The 17,233-nt window shown below is 43.4% G+C and overlaps 1 long non-coding RNA gene across 2 annotated transcripts; it reads left to right on the top strand.

The window, feature by feature from the left end:
• Positions 1 to 129: 129 nt before the first annotated feature.
• LOC149350341 (uncharacterized) lies at positions 130 to 9,070 on the top strand. 2 transcript variants are annotated; one of them, XR_016290334.1, is made up of 5 exons: positions 130 to 349; positions 446 to 503; positions 909 to 1,061; positions 4,115 to 4,224; positions 5,131 to 9,070. It is a non-coding gene; the product is annotated as an uncharacterized LOC149350341 (long non-coding RNA). The 2 variants fall into 2 exon arrangements; XR_016290333.1 differs by lacking the exon at positions 4,115 to 4,224 and having other exon boundaries at positions 178 to 349; positions 8,890 to 9,070.
• The last annotated feature ends 8,163 nt before the right edge of the window (positions 9,071 to 17,233 follow it).

The following is a 17,233-nucleotide window of genomic DNA, read 5'->3' on the forward strand; positions in this document are numbered from 1 at the left end:
ATTGTGTAGATCTGCCATATAACCTAAAAAATGCGCTAGCATGTTGTACCGCGCCATCTAGTAGAGATAAACAAAACTAATTTTGTTTAGTCACGGCACACTGTGGTCACGGCCTCGGAAGTGTCTCCTGCGACCCGGTCGCAATAACGCAAGCGTTATTTTCACCCGTGACGTCGCATCCGGTTTGAAAAATGACGCCACGTCCGGCCATTTTTTTGTTGTTTTTGTCATGTTTGAGCCGAGCTACAGCCGAGCCGAGCATTGCTTGCAGTAGGAGAATGGACGGACGGTGGGAGCTACGCGCGCTCGTGTTGCCCGTGAGCAATTTCTCTGTTCTTCCTGTCTTTTGGTATGTATGTACTGTATGTATTGAGTGATTGCCCGTTATATGGCATTCGGCATTTCATTTTGAACTTCCTTGCGCCCGAATATTTTGTGTTTGCAGATCACCCAGGACTAGCACTGAGCCCGCTTGCCCGGCAGTGGACACAAAGGCCCTAAAGGTGAGACTCGTCTGTTTTATCCTGAGTTCTGCTCAAAAGCTCAGTGCAGTTCGACAGAAGAGAATATGCGCTGAGTATGTTTTTGTACCTTTTGTCAGCCCGGCCAAACGTAACTTTTGGTCATGTAAAACAGGCATGGTTAGCCTGCGCCCGAAAAAAAAGGCGGGAAACCTTTGACAACAGTCCGTTTATGCGGTGAGTTTTGTGCGCGGTCCGATTTTTTGTGCCCCCGCTAATAGGAAAGTGTATAGATTACTGATTTAATGGTTCATTTTACAGTTGTGTTGCTGTTTATCCATACGAGCCGCTTTCCGAAACAAGGGCACTAATTGCGGCGAGATAAGCGATTACGCTTTGGTGTCTGCAGCGCGTAAACATGTTCTTTTAAATTTATTTCCATTTCAGAAAACGGCACTTGAAAAACCGAAATGCAGTTTACTTGTATGCACGGACCTTTCCGATTCCTGCATCGAGTCCGGCGTTCTCTTGCTGGCGCAGAGGCTGAACAAAATGGGACGATAGAATGCGGAAGCAGCAAAGGCTTTAAGGCGCCACTAGGTGAGCTCTCCACCTCCTGTGAATTTTAAAACTAGTGCTGTGCCACCTGCACTGAGCTTCAGTATTACACGGGGAAGGTGATTGGACCCACGTAGCTAACTAGCATGGAGCGTATGAGGCTACTGGAAAAGCAAGCTTTCTTTTATTAAGAGCTTATTACAGGTGATACTGCAAAGAGTCCTTAAGAAGGGGAACATTGTGGACAAAGTGCTTGATGTCCTTTGATATTTTGGAAGCTTGTGAGTTGCATAAAGCTCACAAGGCACTGTTGCAGTGTGTGACAGGTCATTGTGGTAATGATGATTATGTGGCCATTTGCTTTGCACGGGTGAGTGGCAGTTTTTCGCCCTGGCTGTCAAGTAGAAAGAAAAAACAAAAAGAAAATGTGGGAACATTAACTCTTAATGTGGCTTTCACCTGCAGACACCAGGTTAACAAAGCCTGCCCGTATAGTGAACAAAGCAACTCTGCTGTTACGGATCTAGCAAATTATAATTTTGAAAGTGGGCCTCCTGCTGTGAAACCGGGAACGTTTGTGCCCCTAGAGACAAGCAGAGGCGAGAAGCCATAGGTGAATGTAGGTAGGACAGGTAGCTGAACGAGGGAGTAGTTCCCATATTTGAAGAACACATGGAAAGACAAGGACGAGGCGTTGTTTGTGTTGTTCCTTCTATGTTTGTCTCTTTTTTTTCCCCCACAAGTTAAAAGTCGATATTTGTTGTAGTTTCACTTTTTGAGACAGCCAAAAGATAGAGCACAGGGATGACTCACACAGCATTAGTGTTTTCGTTTCGTTCCTACTGTTTTGTGTACTTGCACCTCTTGACCTCAAATGCGGCATTGTCATGATCTTACGTGGCGCTATGCTGATAAAGGATTTGTGCGGCACACCTATGGGTGCGTGGCGTTCAGGTTCAAGCACCAACATAGGGCTTCCAGTGCAGCAGGAATTATGAGAGGAAAAAAAGCCTCAAAGATGGGGATGGGCAGTTTAGCTCTTCGGTTTGCTTTTTGTGAAAAATTCTGTGGCAGGAGGTTACATGTCAGCCCACCCCTTATGTAATGCTGCCTTTGGGCCGTTGAGGTACAGATAAACTGATAAATAAACAACAAAAAGTAGTTTCTGTTCAAACAGTATAATTTGCAGCTTTGGTGGAGGATTTTCTGTGGCCCCTTCAGGGAGTGTTTACCCAGAAATTGTAGTTATTCCTTAATGCCTCTTGGTCCGAAGAACCAAACAGTAATCAATTGCCCTCATGCCTCTTGATGAGGGAATCTGAGTGGTTGAAATGATAATTTACCATAGCTGTAAACAGTAATGGCTGGGTGTATCGCCGGAGAGAACTGAAGTCATCTACTGGACTGAGTGGTAAGAATTTCGGGTTGGTTAAAGCACAGATGGCTTAACATCATATCGCCAGATCTTGCACTGTTGGCGTGTGTGATTGTTGCGGTATATGTGGCTGGTGAGCTGTCAGCTTGGGTGTGACAAAAGTTGTAAGCTCAGCCAGACATGCCTGTGCTGTTTGAGCTCTGGGCAAGAGCTTTGTGCGAGGCCACTGCACTGTGTCCCTGTTGTACATTTGGCTTTTGTGGTGCTCCAACTTCCTCCTTCCCCCACCTTTGCTCGGAATGTCGCCATGGGAGTGAGAGAAATTGGTGTGATGTAATTAGAGCAGTGGCATGGCCATAAGATCCATCCGCACAGTACCACTTATAGGTTGTTTGCTGGTTTGGCACCGCGGTCAGGATTGAGGTGAGTTGTGAGTGGGCCACAATGGAAAATGACATTAGACCAGCAGCAAACATGGCACCAATGGTGGAGAGCAAACTTTGATCTCTGTGTTGCCATTGTTGTCAAAGTTATCTGTGAGGCCATCAAGGGCAGCACCTGTTCTGAATGCATCGCATAGCAGTAGATCAGAACTTCACTTTTACACTTGGGTCATGGGCCTCACTGCAGGAGGTGTATCAGTCAGTTCAGATTTCACATTGAAACGCATCAAATTCAGCAACCTTACTAGTCATAAGTACAGTGAAACCTCATTAAGGTGTACCTCGTAGCACTGCAGAAAAACTATGTGCAAAGCGGCAATATGCCCAAACTGAAAGCGGCCTGAATATATCCACTTACCTGATAAAAAATGATTCCTGATCAATTTTTTAAAATGTGCACACGAAACCTTTTAACTGCATAGCTACCGTTCAGCCTCGAATGTGGCTTGAGCAGGGTATGTAATCCTAAGGCAAAATAACCGCTGGTCCTTAAGGGTCATTAAAGAAGGCAAGCATAGCAGGGGGCGGCAGAAAGGTACATGGGCGGATAAGATTAAGCAGTTTGCCGGGATACGGCCACAGCTGGCGAAGGACAGGGTTAATTGTAGAGACATGGGAGAGGCCTTTGCCCTGCAGTGGGCGTAGTCAGGCTGATGATGATGATGACACTGCCATCCTGCTGCAGAACATCTGCAAAGAGCCCTTCACAGGCAGCGTGGCTGTCAATACTGAGAGCTTCGCCCTGATGTGACACACTGCAGCTTATTTAATTTGGGAAGCACGCTATCCATGACAGCGTTGGTAATATGAGAACGCAATGAGAAGGGGCTGGACCACAGCTGCACAGTGGCGCAGGTCAGCCGGCAACGCAGCAATGATAGGTGCGGCGCATGGAGGAAAACTGAAATCTGCTGCAGAAAGCCCAAGTCATGTGACAGCGATTAGCAGTAGCTATAGCAGTGGCACATCTGCATGGCTAGGGTCGTGGCTTCTCGTACACCAGCACCTGCAAACAGGTTAGTGACGAGCCTCGGGTGTGGTGGGGACAGGCTGGCACCCCCCTTTCCTTACAATGGGAGGGAAAAGTTCTCTCTTTCCAGATGCGTCAAGCAGCTGCAAGTAGGCTAGGCATGTCAGCAACATGTCTTATTATGTCAGTGTGGCGTATGCATTAAAGCACTCATGAACTTTCCTTTTAAATAATATGCATTTTAAAAAAACTGTGCAGCCAGTAGTTTTTTAAACTTTGGCATATCCGTATCTTTACCTTCTCTCAGTATTGGTCACTGGCTACAAAACTGGAAAACTGCTCCTATGGAATTTTGGCTTGCGACAAAGACTGCTCCAAAATGCTCGTGGCCATTCCCTCCTCTGCACATGCTGTGTGGTGTGTAATATTCATTGTTCCCATGGGCATTGTCACATATGGCCAGCTGGGTGGTGTGTATCGTTTGCATAAGGACTTATGGGCACTGAGAAATTCCCTAGGCAGCCGCTTGGCCACCCACTGATTTCAACGTGATTGCACTCTGCTTTTCAATGAATGCTAAATCCTGACGTGATGGTGTCTGCAAATTTTTTTGCCACATTCCCCCCCTTTCTTTGTCTCCTTTTATTATTTTTTTCTTGGATGTTGCAAGTGCTGTTTTATGCAAGAAGCTTGAATTAGGAGCTTCGAAAAATTTGATTGCTGGTCTGCACGTGATTGTCTCCATGTCCAGGTTTTGCGCCATTTCCTAATCCCTGGCATTTATTGGCACTTTCACTTCTTTAAAAGTTTTGTGTGTGTGTGTGTGTGTGCTGGCACAAATTTTGGAAAGCTCTTTTTCTAGCGCTTGCAAGTTCTTTCCATATTTTCGTTTTTCATGGGGCTGGAGCTTCATGGCACATCCAGTCCATCAACTATTCCTTTGCATTTTCAGATACTTTGTCCCATTGCATTTGTGTAGTGTGGAGGAGCCGCCGCTGCTCTTAGGATGCTTTGTCTCCTTGCTTTTTTTCATAGCCTTCTCCGCAGTGCTCAGGTGCATTTGGGCAAAGTATCGAAAAATGATGACTAGCTTGGCTGGCATTTCCTCTTAGTCAATGAATGCACCATGCCGTCAGAATTTGACGAAATTATGGACATGTACACCGGGGAATCATTTCAGAAAGTTATCCAGGATTTATATTGTGAAGAAATATAGTGTAACTTGCATAATTTTTGGGTTTGTTATACGGCAGATTACACGAACCAAGAACAGAATAGCAAGGTTCTACTATATTTCTCTGAAGGGCTGTGATGGCTTTACAGGGTGTGTAGCAACCTTGAACCATCAGGGGAATTTTCTTTACCTGTAAAAATGAGTGAATTGGGAGGAATACGATCAAGAAAGTGGCCAAGTTGGAAAAAAGGACTGACTGAAATTAACGCAGTGGTCTGCCGCAAGTTTCAACGGTACTGTGAGTGCCCAGCACACAGTCTGTTCACATTGGCGTGGCATATTTTTGCTTCTAACACGTATGAGGCATGGCAGCCTGTCTGTTCTGGGTGCCTTTTTCTTGTCATCCATGATGTGAGCATTGTATATACTGGTTCATTCTGTACAGGTTCCCGGACTCAAGAGTAAATTTGGGCTGGTGCATATGGATAGACATAGCTGCATTCAAAAGTATTTTCTGTGGAATAAGCCGTAGTCGTAGCGATGTGCAGAGTTCATGCACTTTCAGTGTACTCATGCAAGGAGCCACGCCACCCTAGCGTGGCATCAAAATCAATCTGAAAATCTTGCTCTCAGGCCTCATCAATCTTGTGGGCCATTGCAGAAACAAACAAATAGAGGCTAGTTTCTCTGCAGTTCGAGCTGTGATAAGGTCATAGGAAGCTGATATTTTTTATGGAAATCTCTTGGTGCTTGTCCCATGGCATGGAAGCTGATATTTTTTATGGAAATCTCTTGGTGCTTGTCCCATGGCATTGCTGCTGTCGAAAGGGATGCCAGTGTGAGCACAGGGTGCCTTCATTGGAAAGGCAGGAAACGGCAGTACTTTTCACTGATTTAAAAACCAACCTTTGAAAGCCTGAAATAATCTCTGGCAGTACAATGATAAGTTTATGAATCCCCTGAAAGCATGCGGAGTGTTTCGTTTAGATAATTTTCCAGCATTTTCTCAAAGTGGTGCTCTTTGTTTCTTCTGTAAAAGCACATATGGCCACCACTCTTATGAACCATTAAAAGAGAGCAGAAACTTGTGAGCATAATTTTAAGAAACTTCCAAATCTAAGAGCCCAGACCACTGAGGCACTTTTCGTCAGGTGAGAAGGAAAACAGCTGCCAAAATTGCTGCACAGATTCCAAATTGAAATCTGCCAGCATCTGTGGGCCCGTTATGGCTAGGGATTCCAGTGTGGTGAAACCCATACACAAAAGTTAAGCGGGCCATGTCCCGTCAAGAATGGTGCATCTGGGACAGCATTTCACGGTTGGATCTGTCTCTAGGTGTCACGAGGCAGCATGGAAGACGTAGTCTTGTTAAAGCTCTCAATCGCGTTGTGGCTTGAGCTGCTGTTCATTGATTTTTCGTGGAATCTTTTGTTTCTCAGCAGTGTGCCACATCACGTCATGCGCCTTTTCAGTGTGAACTGCGACAAGAGCATCTCCACTTGCCACCTTACAAATTCAAGCTGTCAGGCTTTTCCCTGCACACAGTTATGCTTTAGGCAAATTTTACCATTCTACATGATTTCCTCTCATTCACTGAGATGCTTAGTAAGCATTAGGATGTGATAAATTATGAGAAGTAAAATATTGGTGTAGAATATTCCGTTTCATTGCTGCATTTTGAGGAAACATGTTTTTATTGTAATTTTAACTATCTGTATTGATATCTGAACTACTCTAGAATATTCAGTTGCATTTGCTGTGAATTTTATTGCTGTTATCTGCTTCAAAATGAAAAAATTGATGTTGCCACGCACTTGGTAGAGAACATCAAATGCTGGGAAGAATAAAGAAAAGGGTAGCCACCTATAGTAAAGAGATGGACTTCGTAAAAGGAGCTTTCTCAAACAGGGGAAGCAAATCTCTTTTCAATGCAGCTTTTGCAGCTTCATTAATTTTTTTCTGTGAATTGATCACGTATACTGTCCATTATTATCGCCACTATGTTTCTCGCTTCGGCCATCGGGAATTCAAAATGAGTAGCTTGCTGGACACCCAGTTTTAATTTTCTTTGTTGAATGCTTCAGCTTGCCTAGATAGCATATTTAACTCAGGAATGCATTTAACGTTTACATTTTAGTCTTTTTGTCCGCAGATTTTTGTTATTCTGTGCACACCGCAAGGAAACTCGACTGTGTAAACCATGCGGAAAGATATTTGTTTGAGTGGGATTAGATTCTTATTTTATGTGCAATGTGGATAGCAGCAATGCACTGCACTGGGAGCATTTCATCCAATGCAAGCAGATGCTGCTTTCAGTTGGCATCTAGATCACAAGGGCTTATCCAAGCTGCAACGGGAACAGGAGCATTGCTGAGAACTAGGTCTAATTTCATACATAGCAAAGCGCAAGGAAAGCAAATATTTATTTTAAAAATGCATTGTACAAAACAAATTTTATCTGCTTGTGAATGCGCAATATACTCGCAAGATCACCAAAAAGACTCCCAGAAATTGTTGCACCCTTTTATCCTTTTGGAATGGGCAGAGTGTTCCAAAGCGGCCGCCGCGGTGGCTCAGTGGCTATGGTGCTCGGCTGCTGGCCCGAAAGACGCGGGTTCGATCCCGGCCGCGGCGGCTGAATTTCTTTGGAGGAGAAATTCGAGGCCCGTGTACTGTGCGATGTCAGTGCACGTTAAAGAACCCCAGGTGGTCGAAATTTCCGGAGCCCTCCACTACGGCGTCTCTCATAGCCTTAGTCGCTTTGGGACGTTAAACCGCATAAACCAAACCAAACCAGAGTGTTCCAAAGCTAAATACAATGCTGAAATCACGTATTCGGACTGAGATCGTCCCAAGTGAGCTGCTTGGTTTCAGAACTCGACGTTGCTCCTCACCCGCTTGGCTTTGCTAATTATATTGTAGTACCGGCCGGCAATTCGAAAAGCCCTGCTATGCACAGCATGTGTACGAGCAGACGACGCAGCAGTCCCTTTGTCTACTTTTGGAGCCCGCGTGACCAGGGTTGATGCTCTTGGGAGTGACGTCATAACACACCCCGGCACTCAGAAAGCGAAAGCGCTCAGTATAAGTAGCACGGTAATAAATTATTTATAGTGCATATATGAATCGTGCAGCATGTGTCATGTATATGTGCCCTGGGGCAATGCAATATTTGAAACAAAGACGCCAACCAAAAATTTGTTGTCCCCCATTTTAAGATTTTGTGTTTAGTATATGGAGCTTTTGACCTCCTGTGTGCCAGCGTCGGAAGCTGCAAAAGGAAATGCGGCAGTGTTGTGGGTTGGCCAAGCTTAACTGCCAAGACTTGAAACCTGATAATTTCATTCTCTTAATTAGTACTGGTCTGACCCAGTGAAAACCTTCCGTTGTTTGTCTTGACTATTGTCATTCTCTCTTGAGCTCTGTGCACACTTCTTTTTGTGTGTGGTTCTTCCAGCACATCTTCAACTATGTTGCTTTTATCCTTTTTTTTTTAAGGTCTTTCAAATGTCCATGCACAAGGCCACTACAGGAGTGCGTAGGCTGCTGCGATAAACTGTTGGGAGATGTTTAACAGTACCTTTTCCTGGGCTAGTTGGTGTGACATTGTGTTCACGAAAGTAAAAACAGTGCTAAATTCTACACAAACCACACAGACTGCAGCGCCTATCTTGTCCGTCTCTCTGTGTGGTTTGTGTAGAATTTAGCACTGTTTTTACTTTCCTGAACACAATTGGGGGATGTTCTTATCTTTTTCTCTCTTGCATACATTCCATTTTTTTTTTGTGTGTGTGCATTTGTTTGTGGGTTTCTCCTGGTGGTTTATTAGTTGCATTTTACTTTTCTGAGCTTGCCCACTTTTGTTTTCTCTTTTCATGGCATCCAACCCTGCATATGGCTGACACTAGGGGAGGGACTGCAGCAACCGACCTTGCATGACGCAGCATTCTCTGGTCCAAGGCACCTATTCATCGTTCCAGGCTACTGGCTCAAGAACATGCTCACAAGTCTGCACCTTGGCCTACAAGCAGAATGACAATATACCCATTGCTGCCAGAACTGCTGTGCCAAATAAAGTATTCCTACCAACGTGCCTTGTCGGTGATTAATGAAGCATATGAATAGATTACTAACAACTTGGTTGGCCCTATAGAAAAATCATGTTACAAAACAGTCGGTTGAGACCGTACCCAGCCTCCACATTGTTTCCTGTGCAGAGCCGCATATTGCCTTTCTGTTTATGCCCCTGCAGCAGAAAATGCTGCACAAAGTTAATGAGGAAAAGAAATTTCACTGACAAGCTGCTCTGAGACTACTGCTAGAAGGGTACTGAAGCCCCGTGAAAATGTAGATCAGGTAATGAATGTTCGTGGGTGCTGCACGTGTACTTTCGATGCATAGGAGGGGCCAGTTTCAACTTTCTTTTACAGGTAGGTAGCACCTTTTCTGATTGCACCATCCCTTGATGTGGGATGCTTCTGCCTATACCACCACCTCATTCAGCACTGACAGTGCTAGGAAAGCTCTTGCTGAATATTGTAATCTGGGTGCTTTTAACTGAATGGTCTTTGTAGGTATTTCAAAAAGGCTAGGCAACCATCCTAGCACTACTGGGGTTCCAACCCACTGCAAACTAGGCAGATTCTGTAGCGCTTGGCTCTCGCTGGCAGTTAGTGAAATTGGTATCTCCCTAAACTGCACTCTGAAAGAGCATAAAGGAAACTCTTCCACGGTAATTCATGCCATGCAACATGACATGGAAAACATCTCGTGGCTAGTTCATCCATTGTTTTCAGGTTCAAGACATTTGCCAATTTCTATACGGTAGCTTCAGTCTGTTGCAAACTACGTTTCTCTTGAAGGCAATTTTTGAGCAGGAATTGGGTTTCACCCAGTTTTCATGGTGATGCTTTGGGTGCACAAACTGGGTAATGTTGGTCTTTACCTGTTAACAAAGGGCCCTAAAAGTTTAAAATGATATTTGGTAAATTCGATTTACAGTCTTCTCTTACCGTTTCTGACCTATCTTTCCTCAAACAGAACAGTGGCTGATTGAATTCGCATCACTTGTTAATGTCAGATTAAATTTTTTCTTGCTCTAACCCTTCTTAGCTGCTAAGGGCCATTATTGCCCGAGAGGTATGTAGGGTGTGTACTGTACACACACGGAAATCGCTTCATTCAAATCTGCGGTATTTACGAAAAGGTACTTCGGTCCCGTCAGAATCTCGTATTTCAGTGCGACAAAACTGCCGGCAGTACACGCTTATTCAACGGCCGTCCAGTTTACCTGTCCTGGCCGATGATGAAGCATGGCAGTGCAGCGTGCTGCACGCGGCCATCGTGTTTTCGACAGCCCCCGGACCGATAGTCTATGAAAGGCTATTACATGCACTATGCGCGCGTTGCTTGGTGTGGGTTGTGCTCTTTGCGGCTGCTTCACTGCAGTTCTTTTTTTTTTCCCTGCGCTCCTGTCACGACGTGGGACCAGTTTATTTTAGAACGTGCGAGGCCGATCGAGTGGCATCTATGAGGCGACGCTAATGCTGCCAGTGCTGATGAGCGGTCGCGTAAGAATGACAAGACTGGTGAATTAATTAAACTCTCTGGTCGGGCTTTCTTTATTCCGAACTCTGTGTGGAGAACTATTTTCGGTCCCCGTACCCTTAATTTCAAATCGGCATGATTTGAACAAATTTTCAGACCCTTAACAGTTTATGCCCGACCATTGGCGCTTGGCGTTGCAACGATATATATCATTTTCATGGCGCGCACACAATTTGGCTCTAAACGTGATGGTCCTTGCCTTCATCTTCAAAAGTCTTGGCGCAAATCTCAAAAGTTTACTCGCAACAAACATAAATATAAGACTGCTCAAAGAGAGCAGCACGCGGCTACAAAACCACCGTGCCGCGCACACGTGTCCACTCTTGGCACCCTCAGTTCGAATAGAATTTGACCAAAAGTTTGAGCTAAGAAAGCGGGCACGAAACAACGAGAGTTCATCGTGTGCGTGTGTTTGAGGAAAGGTCGAGCACAATAGGTTTTGCCACTAAAAGCACTGATCGTGGTGCTTGCGTGCGGTACAGCGAAACGGTGATATCGATACGAGATGGAAGTACGCGTGATATGTTGCTCCGCAGCTGGCGCTTCTATAGTCCTCACAATGAAAAGTGGAAGGATTGATTTTTTTTTTCTGCAAAACAAACCTCGAGTAGAACCCCGCTGTTACGTTCGCGGTTGCTGAATTTTACCAGTGCTACGTTTTCATGAGCCAGTCCAGCTGCCATAGATCGAAACCCATGTATTACGTAATTGAAACTCGATTGCCTACATGTATCCGTTACATAATGCAATTGTTGCATCATTTCCGCATCGCATGCCGCGGAAGTCGCCTCGCGGTGATAGTTTACACCGTTCCGGCATTTGTTCAATGCGTGTGCAATGTCAGTGTCGGGTAGAAAAAGCGAAACTATACACTCTATCGGCGCTTGTCCGCCGCTGTGTTAGGCGACTTCTGGCGGGAAGCCCCCACGCCAAAGTGAGCGCGCTTATTGACTAGGTGATTTTTGGTGCGGCTGTTGGCACAGTTACATCGCTGCTGTGATGCCAGCGCGAACGACCCTAACGCGCGAAAACGAAACTATGCCGCGGCAGACGGCACACGAGATGCAGTTGCGCGCGTTGGCTCCGACGGTTTTGTTTCTACCATCCGCTTTATTCTTGTCACCTGCACCTTAAGATACACAATTTCGAGATTTCAATAGGCGATGATCCTATGGGATTAATGTGGCCACCGCGATAACAGCGAAGAGGAGCGCGCGTACCGCACCTTCGCACGCTCCAGGCATGCTCCCTCTTAGCTGCTAAAACCCTTCCACAGACAGCTGCTCAGAAGCGGAATCGAAATTTGAGCTATATATATATAGTTGGCATAGCATCATGGAAAAAATGGCACACTCATCACTTGTGTTGTTTGGTCTATCTTTGCTCATGCAGAACGATCCTGAGAACCACACAGCCTTGCTAATTCCAGAAAAGGATATGGCGCACAATTCATAATAATAAAAAAAAAACTGCAGGCAACAGTGCACAATTTTTTTTCACTCAAAACATTCATCTGCTACGTTTCCTGGCTGTTACTTTTTTTTTGCGGTCCTATGAAAAACTCCGCAGCAATGTGTTTTGTTGCATTTGATGCTCTGGTGCATTTAACAACTATATGTGGACACTTGAGTGCACTCTCAACTCTCACTTTAGGTCGTACACACATGTGTGTAGCCCAAAAAAATTTAACTTCATATTGTCTCTCCCAGATGCACACAAATCACGTACATCACCACCTGGACAACATGACCACAGATGTCATGCATATTCAAGAATGCTGATTCCATGGCTGCAGTTGAGGTTTTCGGCCAGAAGCATGGGTAGCGGGGCGAGCTGGCACAGGTTGATCGCTTGCAACAGAGAAGTAATCACTAGCGAAATGTGTCGTAGTATGTGCACCGACATTTGCAGCTGAACTGGTTTTTACTGAAATGTGAAATTTTTAGTAGTCACTGAAGAAGAAAATAAGTAAAGTGTGTATTGCAGAAACAAAAAAAAATAAAAAAATTAATTCAGCTGGTGAATGTGAGAGATTTCAGTTGCAAAGTATATATGCCAATCCTAATTTATCTTCGAGAAAGTACTCTACAAGCTATAATTAGTCCAAAAGTGATGGCCTACAGAGTGTTTCACTGAATGTGGCAATTTTTTAAATAGATTAAATACAGCTACGATATTTATTTAACCCGCAGGCTTGTAAATTAATATATAATATTTAACTTTTTACCAGTTACAGTAATGCCTCTTATTATAGCTGACCATAATATCCGCATCAGTTTTTAGATTTCTCAAATTGTGATTCTCATCTTGGCTGCAGTGCACTGAGCTTGGGGTGCCCAAATGGGCGAAACTGCACGGGCCAGGAGCACTCGCAGCCACGCCTACGAGTGCATACCCAGCTCTTTTCTCGAGCAGTTCCCACTGCGGTCACTAAAGTATATACACACTTCATTCCCTACTTCTGTTTTTCAAGCTCAGCCAGTGTAAAAGCAGATCCCTTTAAGAGCTGTTAATTCCTTATAAAAGAACTAATCCCAGCTGGGACACACCTTGCACAGAAAGATTACAGCAGAAGCCTTAACACAGCTGCAATACCTGCAGGTTTTTGACTGGTATCAACTGAAAATGTAGACAGTTTAGTCTGGCAAATCCCAACTGACCCCTGCTGAGATCACACACAACCCTGTGGTTTCCATAGCTGGTGACCAGTCGAAATCTGCCATTCTTGTGAAGTTGACCTGCTATTGACTAGGACAAACATTTGGCTTTTATTATGTCATTAACTAGAACAATTTGCAATGATATTTCAGGCACACTTCAGTTTTGATTACACAGTTTCACTTGGTTCCAGCTCGAACAGTGAAGCTGCTTTGCAAGAGAAGGTGTGGCATCATATATTAGCAAACAGCTATGATTCTTAATTCGAAACTGTGGCCAACAGATTTCTGCTTGAGACTGAGTGATATTAGTTCATATCAGCTGCAACTATGTCATATTCTCAGTTTAGGATGTTTCCCTCGCACGTATGTAAATCCAGATGGCAATTGCCCAGTGAAAGCAAATTATATTCACCTGAACTATAGCTAATCTACTGCCTTCATGACTGTAGCAAAAAAAGGTTTAAAGCTCCTTCAAGTAAGTGCAATATTAGTACAAGACGCACTTAATTTTCATTGAAAGGTATGATGGCATTTTCATCAAGCAGAGAGATACAGTAGGGATTAGAACTTCAATGTGGGACATGGGTCATATGGTTACTTGGTCATCACAAAGCTGAACTTTTCTTATTAAATAGCAGTAGAAATAATTTGCTTATTGCTAAGATGTCAGGTTGAAAGCTCTTGACTTTAGTTGTTATCAAAGCTGCTGAGGCAAGAAAATTGTGTAAAGCACACATTTTACCCCATTAAAGGTGAAGCATAGAAGAACATACCATCAGATGAACCTGTGCTCACTGAAAAAATAATGCAGAAAGTACAATAAGAGCCAACAGCCCCTGTAAAAGAATTTAAAGGCCCAGATTGCAGTATAAATCACTCAATCATTCATAAATCAATATGTTCAGAACAATCCTTGCAAAGTTTCAAATCAGGTTATTTACTGAGCAGAACAAATAAAATGTACTGCACTCATTCTGCCCACACATTTTTGAAAAGGCATGAATGAATGCCTGACAGTGTAACAGACCTCTTAGCTGTTTTTCTTCCATTCACACAATATTAAAGATTACAAACAGCCTGACAATTGTAGATACATAAGGGCAAACTGTGCAATTACTCCTACCGGAAGCAAAAGAATCAAAACAAGCAAAAGCTACAAGAAACAATTATTACAGGTACAACATATACAGATTAATTTTTTTCTTTTTGAAATGTTAGTCATACTGATCCTAGTGTATCAATAATGAGAGTGTGATTTTGCAAGAAGTGTGCTATAAAGTAGAATTGCTTTTCATGATATAGATTCTATTGCGCCGTGATTATACATTGTCAGCCTCACCTTATTTATGTTCTTTCCCAAGATGCCATCTTGGAAAGGCACTTTCATTTAACTTGCACGCACACACACACACACATCTTTTTCACTGCCAGAAAACTGCGCATGGTAATGTAGCAAAACACTTCAGCAGCTTCAGCTGCCCCTTAGGTTGTGCACAGATGGTACAGTAAAAAGCTCTTTGTGTGATCCACCAAAGCTGTCAGGTACATATATGCCAGTGAGCTGCCTTCCTGTACCTAGCTAAATTTTGTGGTTCCGCAACTTTCGATGGGAAGTGAATTTTGTTGAAAATTTTCATATCTAAAAATGGTGATGAGTAATGTCTGTTTGTAAAAAAGACTGGAAAGACCTAGAAACAGGAATATGCGAACACTTGGTGACATAAGACAGCTATTCAAAACACATTTGAAACATTCTTCAAGCTATATTGCCCACATGGAAAACATGTATCATATCTGAGTTCTAATATCGTTTTTTTTCTCATGGATACTAGAGTCAAGGATTTCACATTAAAGAGCAACCACAGAATCTTCCGTAACGTGACACAAACATACCATAATAAGCTAAGCTACCACTATAGTATAAGAGAATATGCTAGAATATTTGATTCAGTACACATATTCCATTGAATTTCAGCTGCAGGAGAGAGAACCACAGTTAAGTAAAATACCACTCTATCTGTTGACCTTTGAAATATTCCCGAAAGAGATCATTTTTTTTTGTGCGTTAACTGAAATTCCATTGTCAAAAAATGATTTAAGCATATAATTTGTTTTCCTGCAACTAATGCATTGCTGACTCAAAGTGTACTTGATCTGTGAGCAAAACTGTGCTGTCCATGCACTGGAAGACCAAGCACCTGAAGTTATCGAGCTGAAGCCATTAGTGATTAAATTTTTTTAAAGAGTATGGAAGATAAAATAGAATCCAGCAGTTTACCAGCCTCTATATATTGGCAGTTTACCACCAGGTTCAATTTGGTTATTTAATTTAATAATGAACGACTATACAAAAAATTCTCAGGGATAGCGAAAAAGGGAGTTCAAAAGCCAAGCAGGTACAGTTTGCTTGGTAAAATCCTATGTTTCGTCACATCGAAGATTTTCTGAACACTGAGAAAAAAAGCGCAGTTAAACAATTTGTCAAATGACGAATACAGCTCAGCTGCAAATTTGTCAAGAATTAATGCAATGCCCCTTATTGTAATATTGCCTTCCTGATGATCAAAAAAAATAGAGAATGTTAAAAAATCTTGTCATGCATTCAAATAGGAATTTTTCTAGTATTTGGGATGGAGTCAATAACAGGTAAATTGGTCAGTAGTTCTCAATGCATTTTTTGCCTTCCCTTTAATAGTGGCCTATATCAAAGCTTATCAAATCATGACAGAATTTTCCTGAGACTGTTCAGTCAAAAAGAACGGAACGTTTGCAAGAGCATGATGATACCATGGTAGCAATGAAGTGGGCATATTTCGCCTAAAAGTGCACTAACCTGGCCAGATCCCCCTTTGAGAGCCTCACAATGTATGTTAAAGCAGGTGAAAGTTTTTTTTAGTGCGCAAGTGGTGTTGTGTTGTGTTACTGCCATTCTTTTTGCAAGCCTGAAATATTGATTGAAATTATCAGCTTTTTATGATGGATTATTCAGCAAACCATCAGTGCATTGAGACACCTTATTTCTTCCATGAAGGGGTTAATCTGCGACACCTTTGCAGGGTTTTTTGTTTAATTAATAGTAACTGTAACAATGATGATAATGCTTTGTAAGCATTAAAACAACTCTATGTCTAAGAAATGCTTCTAAAATACTTCAGATGCAACTGCAGCACAAGCACTCACATTCGCATCAGGGCACAAAATAATCTTCTTGTGACAACATGAGAGGATCTCTTTTGCAGCCTTCCTATTCCTGACGAACCTCTCACCAACCCCCAACTTCATTCTCTTCAGTGCATCCTCTTAAGATACACACCTCACCCCTGGCCATTTTTTTGTCTGCCGCCTCAGAGCTTCCCCTGCACGCCCCATTTGCTATGATCCCTATGCTGATCTGGAACGTGCCCTCTTTTCCTGCCCCATCATCATCATCAGCCTGACTTCGCCCACTGCAGGACACAGGCCTCTCCAATGTCTCTCCAATTATCCCTGTCCATTGCCAATTGCAGCTACCGTATCCCCACAAACTTCTTAATCTCATCCGCCAAACTAACTTTGTGCTGTCCCCTGCTATCTGTTTGCCTTCTCTTGGAATGCACTCTGTTACCCTTAAAGAGCAGCGGTTATCTTGCCTTCGCATTACATGCCCTGCCCAAGCCCATTTCTTCCTCTTGATTTCGACTAGGATGTCATTAACCCGAGTTTGTAACCTCACCCACTCCGCCCTCTTCCGATCCCTTCATGTTACACCTGTCATTTTTCTTTCCATAGCTCGCTGCGCTGTCCTTAACTTAAGCTGAACCCCATTGCCTTTCAATTACAGCATTACCCTTAGCATCGGACAAGCTGATATGGACCAGATGGCTCTGGTGACACTGGCACAAGATATCCACAGCGCTTCATGTTGCATCATAATAAATCTGTTTCTCTTTCTCTTTCAGACTCACATGCAGCTGCTGCAGCATCCATGCATGCGTGTGTTCCTTAA

The sequence above is a fragment of the Amblyomma mixtum genome, chromosome 3, assembly GCF_055824585.1.
Source record: "Amblyomma mixtum isolate Tamu chromosome 3, ASM5582458v1, whole genome shotgun sequence".
NCBI lineage: Eukaryota > Metazoa > Arthropoda > Arachnida > Ixodida > Ixodidae > Amblyomma > Amblyomma mixtum.